Here is a 14,068-nt window from a genome sequence, read left to right on the forward strand (position 1 = left end):
AGACCAGAGTAAATTACAAGCCATAAGTATACCATTTTTAACCAAAGAAGGCTTCTTGGACCTGTGTGTACAAAATTCAGCTATAGGATTGAAAATACATTAGACTGGAAAGTATACAATGTCCAGAAGTAGACTTATTTGATGGAAGTAGGTTTCTGTAACCTAAATATATATATATATATTTAGAAAGTATATATATAATACTTTCTTGATCATGACAACAAGGTAAAATCAACTATGGCACCGGAAATACCTTACACCAGATGTAGACTTACAAGGGCTAGAGGTAGGCTTTTCAGACCTATAAAGTGTACATTTTCTTGTTTGGAGGAACAGGGCAAGCATAATTATGGATCAGAAATATAATTCATTCAAACCAAAAGTGCTATACATAAAATCTTAAATAGGAACCAGTCGCACTTTTGCTCAACCTCTGAAGATCTTAACAACGAGTTCTCAAATAATAAGTTCCTAGTACTCCTTCAAAATGACATAGAGACTTTGTTATAACTGATATTTAGTTTCAGTTAATTAATATTTAGTGTATCAAGTTAAAATAACATGGTCTTAAAAATAATGCTTAGATATTTTAAATTATTTTGATGGTACCCTACTGGTGTGGCTGATGATCAACTTTTTTCTTAACAGAAATTCATCTAAAGGTTTCACAAAAGCCTACATTAAATGCTTAAATACAATAAAAAGTGGCTCTTGACTTCGAGACTACTTTGTACAGTTTTCTATTTAAATGTAGATAGCTGGATTTATATAATATTTAATGAATAATCAATTTAAAGTATTATACTGTACAAGGCAAAGCCAAATAATTGATTATCATACTTAAATCATCACTATGGGTGGAAGGGTTGATTCAATGCAAGTATTGAGTTAACTAGATACATGAAGACAGCATAGCTCATTAATGGCCTATATTGCAGCGAATTAAAACCTTTTACATTTTTAATAGTTTTCATATATACGTGCTGATAACTAAACTAAATAACTATAGTGGTCGTGGCCATATGAGGGGCATTAAATAATAAAAGAGATAAATTGGTCTCCAAAAAACTTTATTATCTTACAAAACAGGACTTCCCTTACTTTTCAACATAATCTCCACCAACACAAATGCACCTGTCTACTAGCTTCTTGTTTATAGGCAGCAAAGAACTTTGTCTTTGTGGTTGAGTAAATTTCCCACAAATTTTTTGGACATCCTTGTAATCCTGGAACTTCTTCCCATGTAATGCCTTCTTCAGTGAACCAAACCAATGGAAATCACATTGTGTTACATTAGGGCTGTAAGCGGGATTAATTAGTAGGTCCCAGTCCATTTTTTCGAGTGATTTACATTTTAGTTGAGTAGTGTGTGTACATGTATTGTCTTGCTGGAAAACCATACCTCTCCTCTGAGGTTCACGGTGTTTCTCTCTTATAGCCAGAGCTTCATCTTCTTCAAAAGTATATTTGAGTAATATGGACTATTTATTCTAAACTGTTCAAGGCCATCACAAAAACCATACCATGATCATCTCAAAACGTAAGCAACATGGCTTTTCTCGCTTGCGTTTTGAATGTTTTTCTTGATAGGTGAGAGCTGGTGTGTTTCCAACTCCATGTTTTTCCTTTTAAATTCTGGCTCATAACTGTAAACCCACATTTCATCAAAAGTTAAAAAATTTAGTTGGAGAAGTGCTCACCATACAAGTACAACAGCAGAATGGTTTAGCCATATATACTATGATGCTGATTTTTCTGTCTCTTCATGGTCTGCTTTCATCAGGCTGGCTTAAACTCACCTTCATCAGATGTTTCCAAAGAGGGTAAAGTTCTATTAGCATACCAAATACTAGTTGTATATCCTTCTTAATTAGGTCTAGGAGCCCAGCCCATCCTTTAGCATACAGGGAGATAAAGATTTTTTTATTGCCTGACGTCTTTCTCTGTGCCTAGGATCTGACCCTCTTTTCCCAGGTATTTACTAGAACTTTTCTGTAGGAGAAGTCTACTCCAAAGCCCCCTGCTCTGGTCCTACCAAAAGACTTCCAAAGCTTATCTTGGCCAGCATCAGCAGTTTTATTCCCAGGAATGCCTTTATAACTTGGCTCCCAGGCAAGGATGAATTTTTTCCGTTTCGTCAGTTCTTTTAGAGCATTCCTGCACTCCCATACTAAGTTTTAGTCAAAGTCTGAATGAGTGAATCAATAAGAGCTCTCCCTTCCATGTGGATATTAAGGGGTCATTCTTGTCCGCTATGAGTTAATCCCAACTTGCTGTGCTCACCTGTTTCTTCAGCTTTTGGAAAATACACTGACTTGAAGCCTGGAGCAGCCATACATAAGTGTTTAATAAACAGTGTTTAAGCTTGTTGATCCTGGATGATGCTGTAATCAAAATCCCAAAATTATTTTGGGGATTGGGTGTTATATAAATAGCTTATCAAAAAATTAAAGATTTTTAGAATGGCAATAAGGATGATTTTAATTTGATGTTACAATAAAATATGGCTAAGTATTGTATTTCATAGGAATTGGGTACTATTTTTAAATGAAAAAAGTAAATTATAATCAGTTTACTAATACTACTTTTAATTTGATCAATATTCATAACTTGAGTAAGTTACACAAATGTTAAAGATATTTAATATACAGTCTATTTAAGCAGCGCAAAACCCCTTGTAAATACTCTAAATTTGATACCCAACACGGGTGAAGACAATTCAAAGTTTTAAATTGTTTTTATTATTCATCAAGGTTTAACAGTCAGATGTACGAATAGAGTCCACAGAGTTTGACTTCTTGGGATTGGATTCAAGCAGAAAATTCATCTAACACGTTCACTGTTAATAGAAAGATGTTAGTCTTCCTACTTCTAGTGCACTATGAGTTCTATATATCTTATGGGATTACACAATATAAGCAGGTTTGCATTAGATTATCATGAATATGTTACTAGTAGTATCAAGTTTAAAGTTAACCTATCTCAGCGCTCACATGATCTGAGTTTCATTTGGGTATTATATGGAGGGATGTTCTTTTTTTCACCAGAAGTGTGGAGTAGTGCCAAACCACCAGGGCCCGCACTAATGTGTAATTTGTAATCACATTGGATTGCACATGATTGGGAAAGTACCAATCGGAAATGCCCCTGGCCATCAGTGTGGGCTTAGGTGATGCATTCCTGCACTTGTAGTGAAAGAAGAAAAACATCCCTCAATATAGTACCTCAAATCACATGAGTGTTTGTAATGTTTAACTTTTTCTATTTATAACACGTACATATGTATTAACCTATTTATATCACGTTATAACAAGTAGTATATGATACAGAGTGGCCGATTATAATTACCAAAATACTGATCTCGCTGTTAAAGAGAATTTCTAAGCATCCTGTAAGTCATTAAAGACAAACAGAATCCCCTACACCTGACTATAATAATGCCCATTTTATACATTCCAGTCAGAATTAGGATATAATGTGATTATACAAAATCTATAAATCTCTCAACCCACTGAAATATAGTCAACAAATTAAAAATAACCAATAAAATAGTGATTAAAACAACTTTTATCATTTAAGATATTAAATTGAAGTTAACCTATGCATAAACAGGAAAAAAAAGTATTATTAAAAAGCTAAATCTATTTTTTCAATTAACATTATTATTGGCTGATCGTTTTCAAAGCCTATTACTCGAGGAGCTGGAAAAATTTCATTTAATTTCTGTCTGTCCGCAGAATATCTCAAGAATAAAATGTTTTATAGACTTGAAATTTTAATTGCAACCTTAACAAACCCTGTTGACTCGGTGGTGTGACGTTCTCATCTACATTGATCATAAGTTTATTATAAATTCAATAGCATTCAAAGTATTTTTATCTCAATTAACTTTTTGTTAAAGTTAACTTCTACTGAATAGACCAACTGAATGGTAACTAATGATAACCAGGAGAAATTATTTAGCCAATTGAAAACATAGATTCAAGATTTAATAAATAAAAATTAAACAACCCCCTTGATAAATTATTATATATTAAATATTTGTTTAAGCTTTTTGTTTTCAAAGAAACTATTATCAGAACTACAATCAAAAAATAAAATATAATTATATCAAAATAAAAGCAAATATATATAGTTGTTTTGTTTTTTGATTAATAAATATGTTTTATTAAAAGACTCTGATTGTAAGTAACAATTGGATTTTGATAGGTGAATTAATATAATATACTTGCTGGATATACCATATTTATATTGTCTTTACTCTATGTACAATCTAATTAGTTATTTCAAGTCCACAATCATCCCCTGAAAGTCCATAATTTGCAGATCTCTGTCACAGTAATCATCCAGAGGCTCCAGGACTCAGATTCACTGTTCACCAGAAGAACTATTACACAACAGACCTTCCACTATTGTACCCATCATCTACAGAAGGTCTGCCACTCAGGACTTCTGGTAATAAATAGGTTCACCAATCGAAGACCTATTCCCCAAGAGTCCACATGACCCCATTAGGACCATCAAAATTTGCACAACTGCTGAATTCAGAATACCCACTAACTACTGTTTTCAAAATTATTATCAGATGGATGATGGTCAAGCCAAATCACTTATAAAATCTAGTAATTGTTCGCCCTTATCAATACAATACCTATCTGAATATGGTGTAGTATTTGTTGTTAGATCTGTTTATAAACTAGCAGTTCTAATAAGTAGCTTTCACAACATTAATTGTGGTCAACTTAAATTTGCTAATGCTTGTAATGATCTCAACATTGGAGTAAGACATTTTTGAACTTGCTAAAACAAGCAGTGTATAGATTAAATGTTGTTAAAAAAAGTAAATGTTGTGGCGGGAACATTGAAGTGAAATTATTGATAAATTTATTTTATTATTCCGAACAATCGAGTCACTTTTTAATTGTCTATCTATATTTCTTCCCTTGTTGCTACAGCTTTTCACTGATCACTTGTTAAGCAGTCATTTTATACATTCTTATCACTCCAGTTACATTATTTCTGATTTGTTATGAACTGAACTCATAAATAATTTACTTGATGTTGGTTATTCATTAAATTTCTTGTTATTAATATATTTTTAAATTATTTTAAAATTAATTATGAGGTTATGTTTATGTACTGAACTTATATTAATTCACATGATAACTGTATCAAAGTTATTATAGTCAAAAAAAATCAATCCCAACTGTTGAACATCTGGGTACATGGGAAAGTTGAGAAGTCAGAAAGTGGAGCTTGTGATGGTGCTTATTTAATGCACAGACATGGTTGTGGCACTGAATAAGCAGTATATTTCATGACATCATTCATGTCTATATCCAGATACAAGTCCAAAGGGTGCTATATCCAGAAATTACAAAATCAGGCACATATTAATGAGGAGTTCCATCTCTGCCTTTGTAGCATCCAACGTAAAACCTACACTTGTCAAAGAATACCCAGTAAAGAGTAAAGAAGGTTTAGAGACAGCTGTATCGGTGGTCATCTTTAGTTTAGCCTTATACGGACAATATTAAACCTCAATAACTCTTACATACATATTTGTATCTTACAATTATGGAGTATGGGGTTGGATTAAAGGGTAACTTGGTTCATAATGTGAGCCATATCTCTACAAACAGTAATAATAGGTCCTTCATAAAATAAAACCGAGGTCACAGGTTTTTCTGGATTCTTATTCATTGCTTGGTAGTTTTTTAAGTAAAGTGGTTTGAGCAACAGTGAAAAATTTGAATTTGTGGTGTGATTCCATTTTTGTAGAGGGAAAAACACAAAAGTAAATACATGATATAATTTTACAACTTATTTTTACCATTACGTCATTTCTATCAAAATGTTGGGTAAAAAAATGTGGCAGAACTAGTATAAGAAGATGCACCACGTCCTGAAGCCCCAAAATCAGCATCACTCCTGCTTGATATGATCGACGAAGTCCATGATTTGGTTTTAGCCAACAGATGAGTGAAAGTGTGTGCAAATTAGCTGAAACCACAGGCGATTTGACTGAGCGAGCTCACTTCATTTTGCTATATTAAATTAATAGCGTATGAATAACCTTTTTTCAAGATGGGTACAGCGTATACTTACTGCAATACAAATACAAATCTGAGGACAATTTGAACATTTTTCTTTAAAATCTGAAAAAAGTTAAGACAAAGGACACTTTGATTAAACATTATTACAGAGCAGCAGTCTACTGTGCAAAACTCTCCTTCCAGAACAGAAATTTTTATCAAAGTTAGAAGTCATGTAGGAAGTAAATGAGTGTTTTGGAAGCTTTGAGGATCTTCAAATGATTGTGAGGCTGAAAAAAACATTGAAATAAGACATATGTTAAACTTTGAGGAGATTATGTTGGAATATGAAGCAGGCATCAATCAATACTGTAATTGTTTTCTTTTATATGTATATCTAAGTTAGTTATCAAACCACTCCCTTGTGTTTTATTTTGAAGATGTAATTAATATACATTAAAATTTACTTATATTTTTTGGAATTGTTTTTAGATTTTTAGAATCTGATTCTGATGTTCAGAAAAAATCTAAAATGTAGTACTACTTTTTTGTTTAAACTTCAAAATGCACATATTCTCAAAAATGCTTGGATTAAAGCATTAATAATATTTTTAAAATGAAACACCTGCCTTAACTATACATAAAAAATATGATTATAGAGAGTTTAACATTGTTGTTATGGTGTAAAACTCAAGGTTACTTCACTAAAGCTTTTCTTAATTACATATTTTAACTGGCAAAATTCCTCTTGAAGTCACCAGCTAGAAATGTCAATGTTCTATACTTTGTTCTAATTTGTACATTAAAAGTTTGCAAGGAATTCCAATTACACCTCAGTACATTTTGGAATTAGACATCATAAAACCACTACTATTTAAGCAGTTCGTACAAGATTAACCAGCACCTTAATTTGACAAATTTGTCAAAGTTGTGTCATAGCCTAAATCCACGACTTTGTAAAAAGATATATTATTTATTGTTATTATTTCATCAATACTGACAACTGTTACTGTTATTTAATTTCACTCAATTGTAAGATTTTAAAAGTTACTTTACCTTCTATACTATGTAGGCTTGTCACTATTCAATTTCACTTTTTAATTTGTAGACATATTCATTGATATTGATAGCATGAATATCTTGTGTGATTTTGTTCTTCGCATACTGCAGACAGCTGTGCTGTCACTCCTAAAGCTGTTTTGGCAGTTTATACACTGTAAACACATGCTTTCACATTATATTGGCCTGAGTATGTCATGCTTAAGCCAAAAAATATTGGTGGGCTGCTAATATCGAAGCACTTGGTCCTCATTGATATAATAAGGCAAACGTTGAGACTGATCATTTATATTAGATTTCATCCTATACCACTGCTTTGTGGCCAAGTGCAATGGCTCCAAAAAGAAAAGAACTTCTTGGAACTTCAGAGATTAACAGTTGATTAGCCTACAATAGTTTTTAAACTCTCATTACCCTGCTCAGATAAAGAAACACTGGGTTTATATTACTAAGTTCAAAGAGGAATTGGCTGTTTATAAAACACTATTAACCTGATGGTTGTGAAATAAAAACCACTTAAGTTACTCCAAGAAATTACACAAGTAGCGACATTTCGCAGTGAACTTTTGTGTAAGACATTTTTCAAAGAGATTCATTCACAAGCGACCTGTTTGGGTGTTTTCCGTATACAATTATGTAAAATATAATGTGTAATAATTAGGGTGAAAAAGCAGACAATACTAATTTTTGTATTACCAAATGAAACATTATTTTATATTTTAATATTTTTTTAACACAAACTTATTGATTCATGTGGCCTGACTATCACATCGATAATGTTCAAAAGATTGACATTCTAAAGAAAATATAAAGATAGAGAAAGACTGAAATAGTTCAGTTAACCCACTAAAAAAACACATTACCACTCTTTCTAATTCAAATAGTTTCAAGTGATTAGAATAAGCACAAACAATCAAGCATGCAAGCTTGTATGTGAATATAAGTACAGGGCTGGTCTGAGGCCCATGTAACTGCATGGGGCACGAACGAATTCGGCACCTCTATTGTCGTTAACTGATAAAAAAAAGGGGTGCGGCACAGAATAGATAGATCACCAGTGCTCCTAATTATGCTAAGTGATCAATGAAATTTGAAGGTGTGGCACAGAGAATCAGTCTGCCTTTCTGACAACTTTAAATTGTAATTTAGAAATTGGAAGGGCTTTTCTAACTCCTAAGTTAGTTTCATTACTATCGAGAAATCTCAGTTTTAAGAAAGAAAACTACTCTGTTTAGTTATTAGAGATATTTGTAATAGTTCTGATAAAACCTTTGAATTAATACAACTTAAATTGTGTTATCATAATTGTAACCATGTTTTTTTGTTCATTGTACTAAGTAAACATAATATATAATAAAGAGATAGTTGAAAATGAAAAACGGGCAAGAGTTTCAGTCGGTTATAAAATCTGAGGTAAATTAACATGAAATGTGACTGGAAGACTTGGGCCAGGGCGCGGGGTGACGCGATGACGCTCCAGTTATCTTCCACCCCTCCAAAACAATAGACTAGTCCTTTCTGATGTTATCCTGAACAATATATGTACTGTATGTGTTTATTGCATTAAGGGAAACAATAACTGAAACAAGCATCAAAGAGGTTAAAGACACAATCAGGAAACTTAAATAAAAAAACTCAGCAGGTATTGATGAAATATCTTCCAAAGTACTAAAATTCTGTGCTGGTGAACTGGCTCTACCATTGGTTACCATATTCAACAAATCTTTTAAAGAACAAAAGTTTCCCTCAAAACTAAAAATTTCCAAAGTTTTCTCTAAATTTAAAACTGGTTGCAAACATGATGTGAACAATTATAGATCAATTTCACTAATTCCAATATTCTCAAAACTATGTGAAAGAATCGTTTTCCAAAGACTCCTTGATCAGTGTGTGCAGCACAACCTGCTAAATAAAAACCAACATGTATTTACAAAAGGGAAATCAACTACTACGGCATTGATCAAACTAATTGATTCTGTCACAGATACCATTGAAGAGGGAAAATTAACCACAGCCTTGTTTCTTGACTTAAGCAAAGCATTTGACTGCCTCAGCCACAACATTATTCTGAAGAAACTAGAAAACTGCTTGGGATAAAAGGGACAGCGAATGATTGGTTTGTTAGCTACTTAAAGGATCATACACAACTAGTTGAGCTCAACCACTCGTCAAACGGCATTACAAAGGCAATCATGTCAAAAGCTCTTCCAGTGCTGAGAGGTGTGCCACAAGGCTCCATATTAGGACCAGTCATTTTCATACTTTTCACTAATGACCTTCCCCAAACACCTAGGAAATCATTGCACACCTCTTATGTATGCCGACGACACCACTCTACTCCTGAACCAACAATCTGCAGATAGTCTTGCCGTCTCATCTTACATAGCACTCAACATGGCCATCCAGTATTGCTATGGAAATGATCTTGTAATAAATCCATCAAAGACTAATCAGATTGCTTTTGCAAGAAGAGCACTAGAAGTCCCAGACATTCCTGATGTCAGTATTGAAGGGCAGCTGAAATTTCTTGGCATAACAATAGATACCGACCTAAATTGGATCAAACATATAGAAAACCTTGGCAAAAAACTCAACACTGGGCACTTTGTGGTTAAACAAATTCTTTCTCTCAGTATCCAGGGCCGCATTTACGAATTCGGCGCCCCTAGGCCTACAGACCAAAAAGCGCCCCCCCCCCCCCCCCCCCCCAGAGGACTCTGATTACACTGACGTAGAAATCCAGTAAATCTCTTAATTACGTAATTTGGATGAAAGATAATTACAATAGTATATATATATATATATATATATATATATATATATATATATATATAGGAGTGTTTTGAATAAATAAAAGCAATGAACCAATGAATGAGTCAACGTCGCACCCCGGACCTAGTTGACCTTAGCCACCCGCCCCGCCGAGCGCCAACACCACCCGCCGCCGCAACTTTTTTCTTTTGTGTACTTTAAAATTTATGCGCCCCCTAAAATTTTGCGCCCTAGGCCTGGGCCTATAGGGAAATGCGGCACTGTCAGTATCCCAGAAACTGAAAAAATAACCTACTTCTCTATGTTTGAATCTCACCTGCGTTATGGTCTAGCTGCTTGGGGCGGAACTACTGCTTCAAATCTTCAACGAATACTAATCTTACAAAAGAAATGTATTAGGACACTGGCTGGTCTCCAAGCTATTGAAAGCTGTAGAGAGGCATTCAAGTCTCTGAAGATTCTCACTGTCATTTCACTTTACATTCAAGAAATAATAATGTATGCTGATGGGGAAAATATTCCAAGAAACAAGGCTGTACACCACTACAATACCAGAAACTCTATGCTGAACTCTACAACCTTCTAGCACATTGTCTGAGGCTTTACGAGCGGAAACCTTCGTACATGGGTGTGAAGCTATACAACCACCTACCACCTCACCTGTTCTCCAAAAGAGGAAAGGAATTGAAGACCGCTCTACATGAATGGCTTATAGAACGCACATTCCACATGCTAGAAAAGTTTCTGCAAAATTCCTTCCCCTAATGGTAATGTATTTATGACACTATTTATAATCTCAAAGATTGTAAATAAAGATATTCTCATTCATTTACTGGTATCTATCACGTAAGGCTTTTTAGTCAACAGTTTTTATTCTAATTAGCTTTGTGTTATTTTTATTGTTATGACAGTGAAGTATATAAAAACCACTTAAGTTACTCCAAGAAATATGTTAGCCACTGTTTTTCATCAAAATATGTCAGAAAGAAAGAAACAATTGGGAACGTTCTATAGAAAGCATAAAGTGGAATTGGAGTGTGAAGATAATAAAACTAGCCAACTCGCTCAGGCTGCTAGCTAATCCAGTAATGCTGTAGTGGCTGAAAAATCCATTCCTCCAGTGTAAAAAACCACAACTGACCCAAAAGTAGATGCTCTTGGAAAATATAGCTACAGGAATTGTAAATAAACTGAAAGATTTCAAATTTCTGCGTTGCTTAGTTATATGGTATACTAATACTAAGTAAACATAATATATAATAAAGAGATAGTTGAAAATGAAAAACGGGCAAGAGTTTCAGTCGGTTATAAAATAACCCTTAATAAATACTTAATAAGTATTTAATAAGTACTTAATACCTACTTAATAAGTACTTTTCAAAATAAACTTAGTTAGTAAAGTACTTCAGAAGAAAACTTTAACATACAGGGTGCTATTGACCTAGTTGAAAAATAGTTTTTGCTAAATATATGAGACCAGAGAATGGCTTAAACAGCGTCATTACTGATAGCGAAGAGGTGCCTTGGAAACTGGAGATAGTTCCAGAGTTCACCACTAAACACAACATCAGACAGTTTCATTAAATGAGAAAAGTGAAGAAAGTTTTCTTATGAAGGAGTTAATGAACATACTAAGAAAGAACTCTTTTAGAGTTGGACTTTTTATGCCATTCTAGATGCAGCAATCAACTACTAGATAGAAAGATTTGAACAATTGCAAAATCACAGCAATAAATTTCAGGTCCTGAACAATTTATCTACTCTATAATATATGGAAAAAGAAAGAACAGAGTTTGTTGTAAAAGTCCTCAAACACTTCTGACTGATAAGAACGAGTGCAACATAGACGAAGATGAGTCAATGGAAGAACTTCTGTTTCTATCATATTATATGATGTCAAAAATGAAGCACAATCAAACAGACATTGCCTTACCTAACTCTACGTTCATATTTAACTCATTTGTTAGCTTAAGAATTATCCTTGCTGTTCCCATTTCAGTTGCCTGTGGAGAAAGGAGTTTTTTAAAACTCAAGATTAAGATTTATTCATGATTGGGCATCTTACGTGAACGACTGAGTGGTTTGGCAGTACAAGCAATAGAAAACAAAACTTATAATTCTACGGGCACCAACATGATTTTATTAGATTTCACAAACCAAAAACCCAGAAAAGATCAATTTTGAAATGTAATTTTGCTATCTACATATTAGGTTTTGCATATAGTATTTGTATTTATAATGATTTCAATGGATATTAAATCATTATTTATATTAAACATGGATGAGAATTGTATTTCTGTACAACATGTATCCATTTCTATAGGATAAAATAATCATTTGTATAAAACTGAACATGGATTGTAATTAATTTTGTCAAAAATTTTAAAACTTTAAAAAATTAAAATATCATACAAAACATATATGTGATTTTATAAATAATACTTGGTTTTCTTGGTATTGACTCTAATAAAGGTATTCCGAGAAATACTTTATTTTTATATTGGATATAAAAAGTGACGATCTGAACATATTATAGGCCTACAGTTCATATTATAACAGTTCTGGTAATATTAGCAATACAGCCAGAAAGTTATTTAATATTTGATACTTTAACTTCAGAATTAAGTCTCTCTCTCTCACACACACACACACACACGCAATGAATTTTATACAAATTTAATTTGCTTAAATTTATACAACAAATAACTTGAATTCATAGTCTTCTATTTCAACGATATTTATACAATTTTAAGGGGGGGGGTGCCAAATCAGCACTTTGCATGGTGCAAATATTTCTCTTGACCAACCCAATATATGTATATTAATAAATACTATAACAAATGATGATTGCATGTATATTCTTATTACTATCGTTCTTATAAATGATTATAGAGTGTATTCTAAATTTAAAATGGTTTTTCATTGATAAATAAATAAATATTAAGCAAGAAATGCCTTCTGTTGAAAATGGCTATCAGCTGTATTCTTAAAAACCTCAGGTGTAGAGCTGGTTGGCCTGACCTGTCAGCTGGTCTTCAGGTAGCTGTTGCCTGCCTAATTCAAATTCAAATTCAAATTCAAATGGTTTATTGTCAGAATACAAAATATGTATATAACAACGTCATATTATAAATAATCTATAGCTTAATTTAAATAGCCTTACTTCTTATCACAGTTAAAAATTCATCAACAGTGTACAAACATGAATCTACTAACATTTTCTTTACAACATTTTTAAAATTTGATCTGTTTAATACCTTGATATGATTGGCCTTTACTTGCAGTATTGTTGATGTTGCGTTTAACAATCAACACATATTGTTAATTTATAGGCTGAAGTCAATACTGTTAAACACATAGTTTGTCAGACCCACCAATAAAAGTGTGTTATTTTAATTTTTGAAACAAGCTTTTATATCAAACCTTAAAGCTTTTTAAATAAAAATTAAAAAAACTGGGATTTCTTACATAGTATAACAAAGATATATATATATATATAATATGGAAATTGTAAAATAATTGTGGATAGCAGAAGACACCAATACAACACAAGAGTTCATAGAATTCAGAACCACTTAAGCTTGAAATCAAAATTGTAAAATTTTAAAATTATAGTATTTCCAGGTTATGAGCTGAGATACTTTCACGTGCTTAATGTGTCTTATTGTGGCTGTTTTGTATTTTTCAGAATATCAAGTTGACAGCCTACAAGCAAATCTATGATTACAAACTCATTGGTAGCATAAAACCGAAAATATTATATGTAATTATCTAGTGTGGCCTATGTGTACTGTCATATGGTAAAGATTTCTTGTAGGAGCCATTTTAATTTTTGAGAAAAAAAGGAAATTTTGTATGGTCGACATGTAAATTTATCACAACTGATTTTTAGCGGCTGCAGTATAATAAGAGGCCACCACCAAAATAGAATCATATTTATTATTATCTAAACCATAGAAACAAAAATGTTGACACAAATTACGTTATAGATATTTTGAATTATAATATAATTCAGCTGTTTTAAATCTAAAATATTAATAATTTATTGATGAATAAAAAACTATCTACGTTATCGACGCCTCCAAATAAGAACATTGTAACTCAAATTTTATGTTTTTTTATATTTTTACTATAAACAATGGAGAAGAAAATCTTCTATTTTATGTATAAATTCTGTGTTAAAACTGCTTTTTGTCTTTAAA

The 14,068-nt window shown here is 32.5% G+C and overlaps 1 long non-coding RNA gene across 1 annotated transcript; it reads right to left on the reverse strand.

Annotated features, from left to right (window-relative positions):
• Positions 1 to 1,053: 1,053 nt before the first annotated feature.
• LOC124354528 lies at positions 1,054 to 9,701 on the reverse strand. Its single transcript, XR_006921691.1, has 2 exons — positions 7,092 to 9,701; positions 1,054 to 2,384 (listed from the first exon to the last, which is right to left on the reverse strand). It is a non-coding gene; the product is annotated as an uncharacterized LOC124354528 (long non-coding RNA).
• Between the last annotated feature and the right edge of the window lie 4,367 nt (positions 9,702 to 14,068).

The sequence above is a fragment of the Homalodisca vitripennis genome, chromosome 2 (assembly GCF_021130785.1).
Source record: "Homalodisca vitripennis isolate AUS2020 chromosome 2, UT_GWSS_2.1, whole genome shotgun sequence".
Lineage (NCBI taxonomy): Eukaryota > Metazoa > Arthropoda > Insecta > Hemiptera > Cicadellidae > Homalodisca > Homalodisca vitripennis.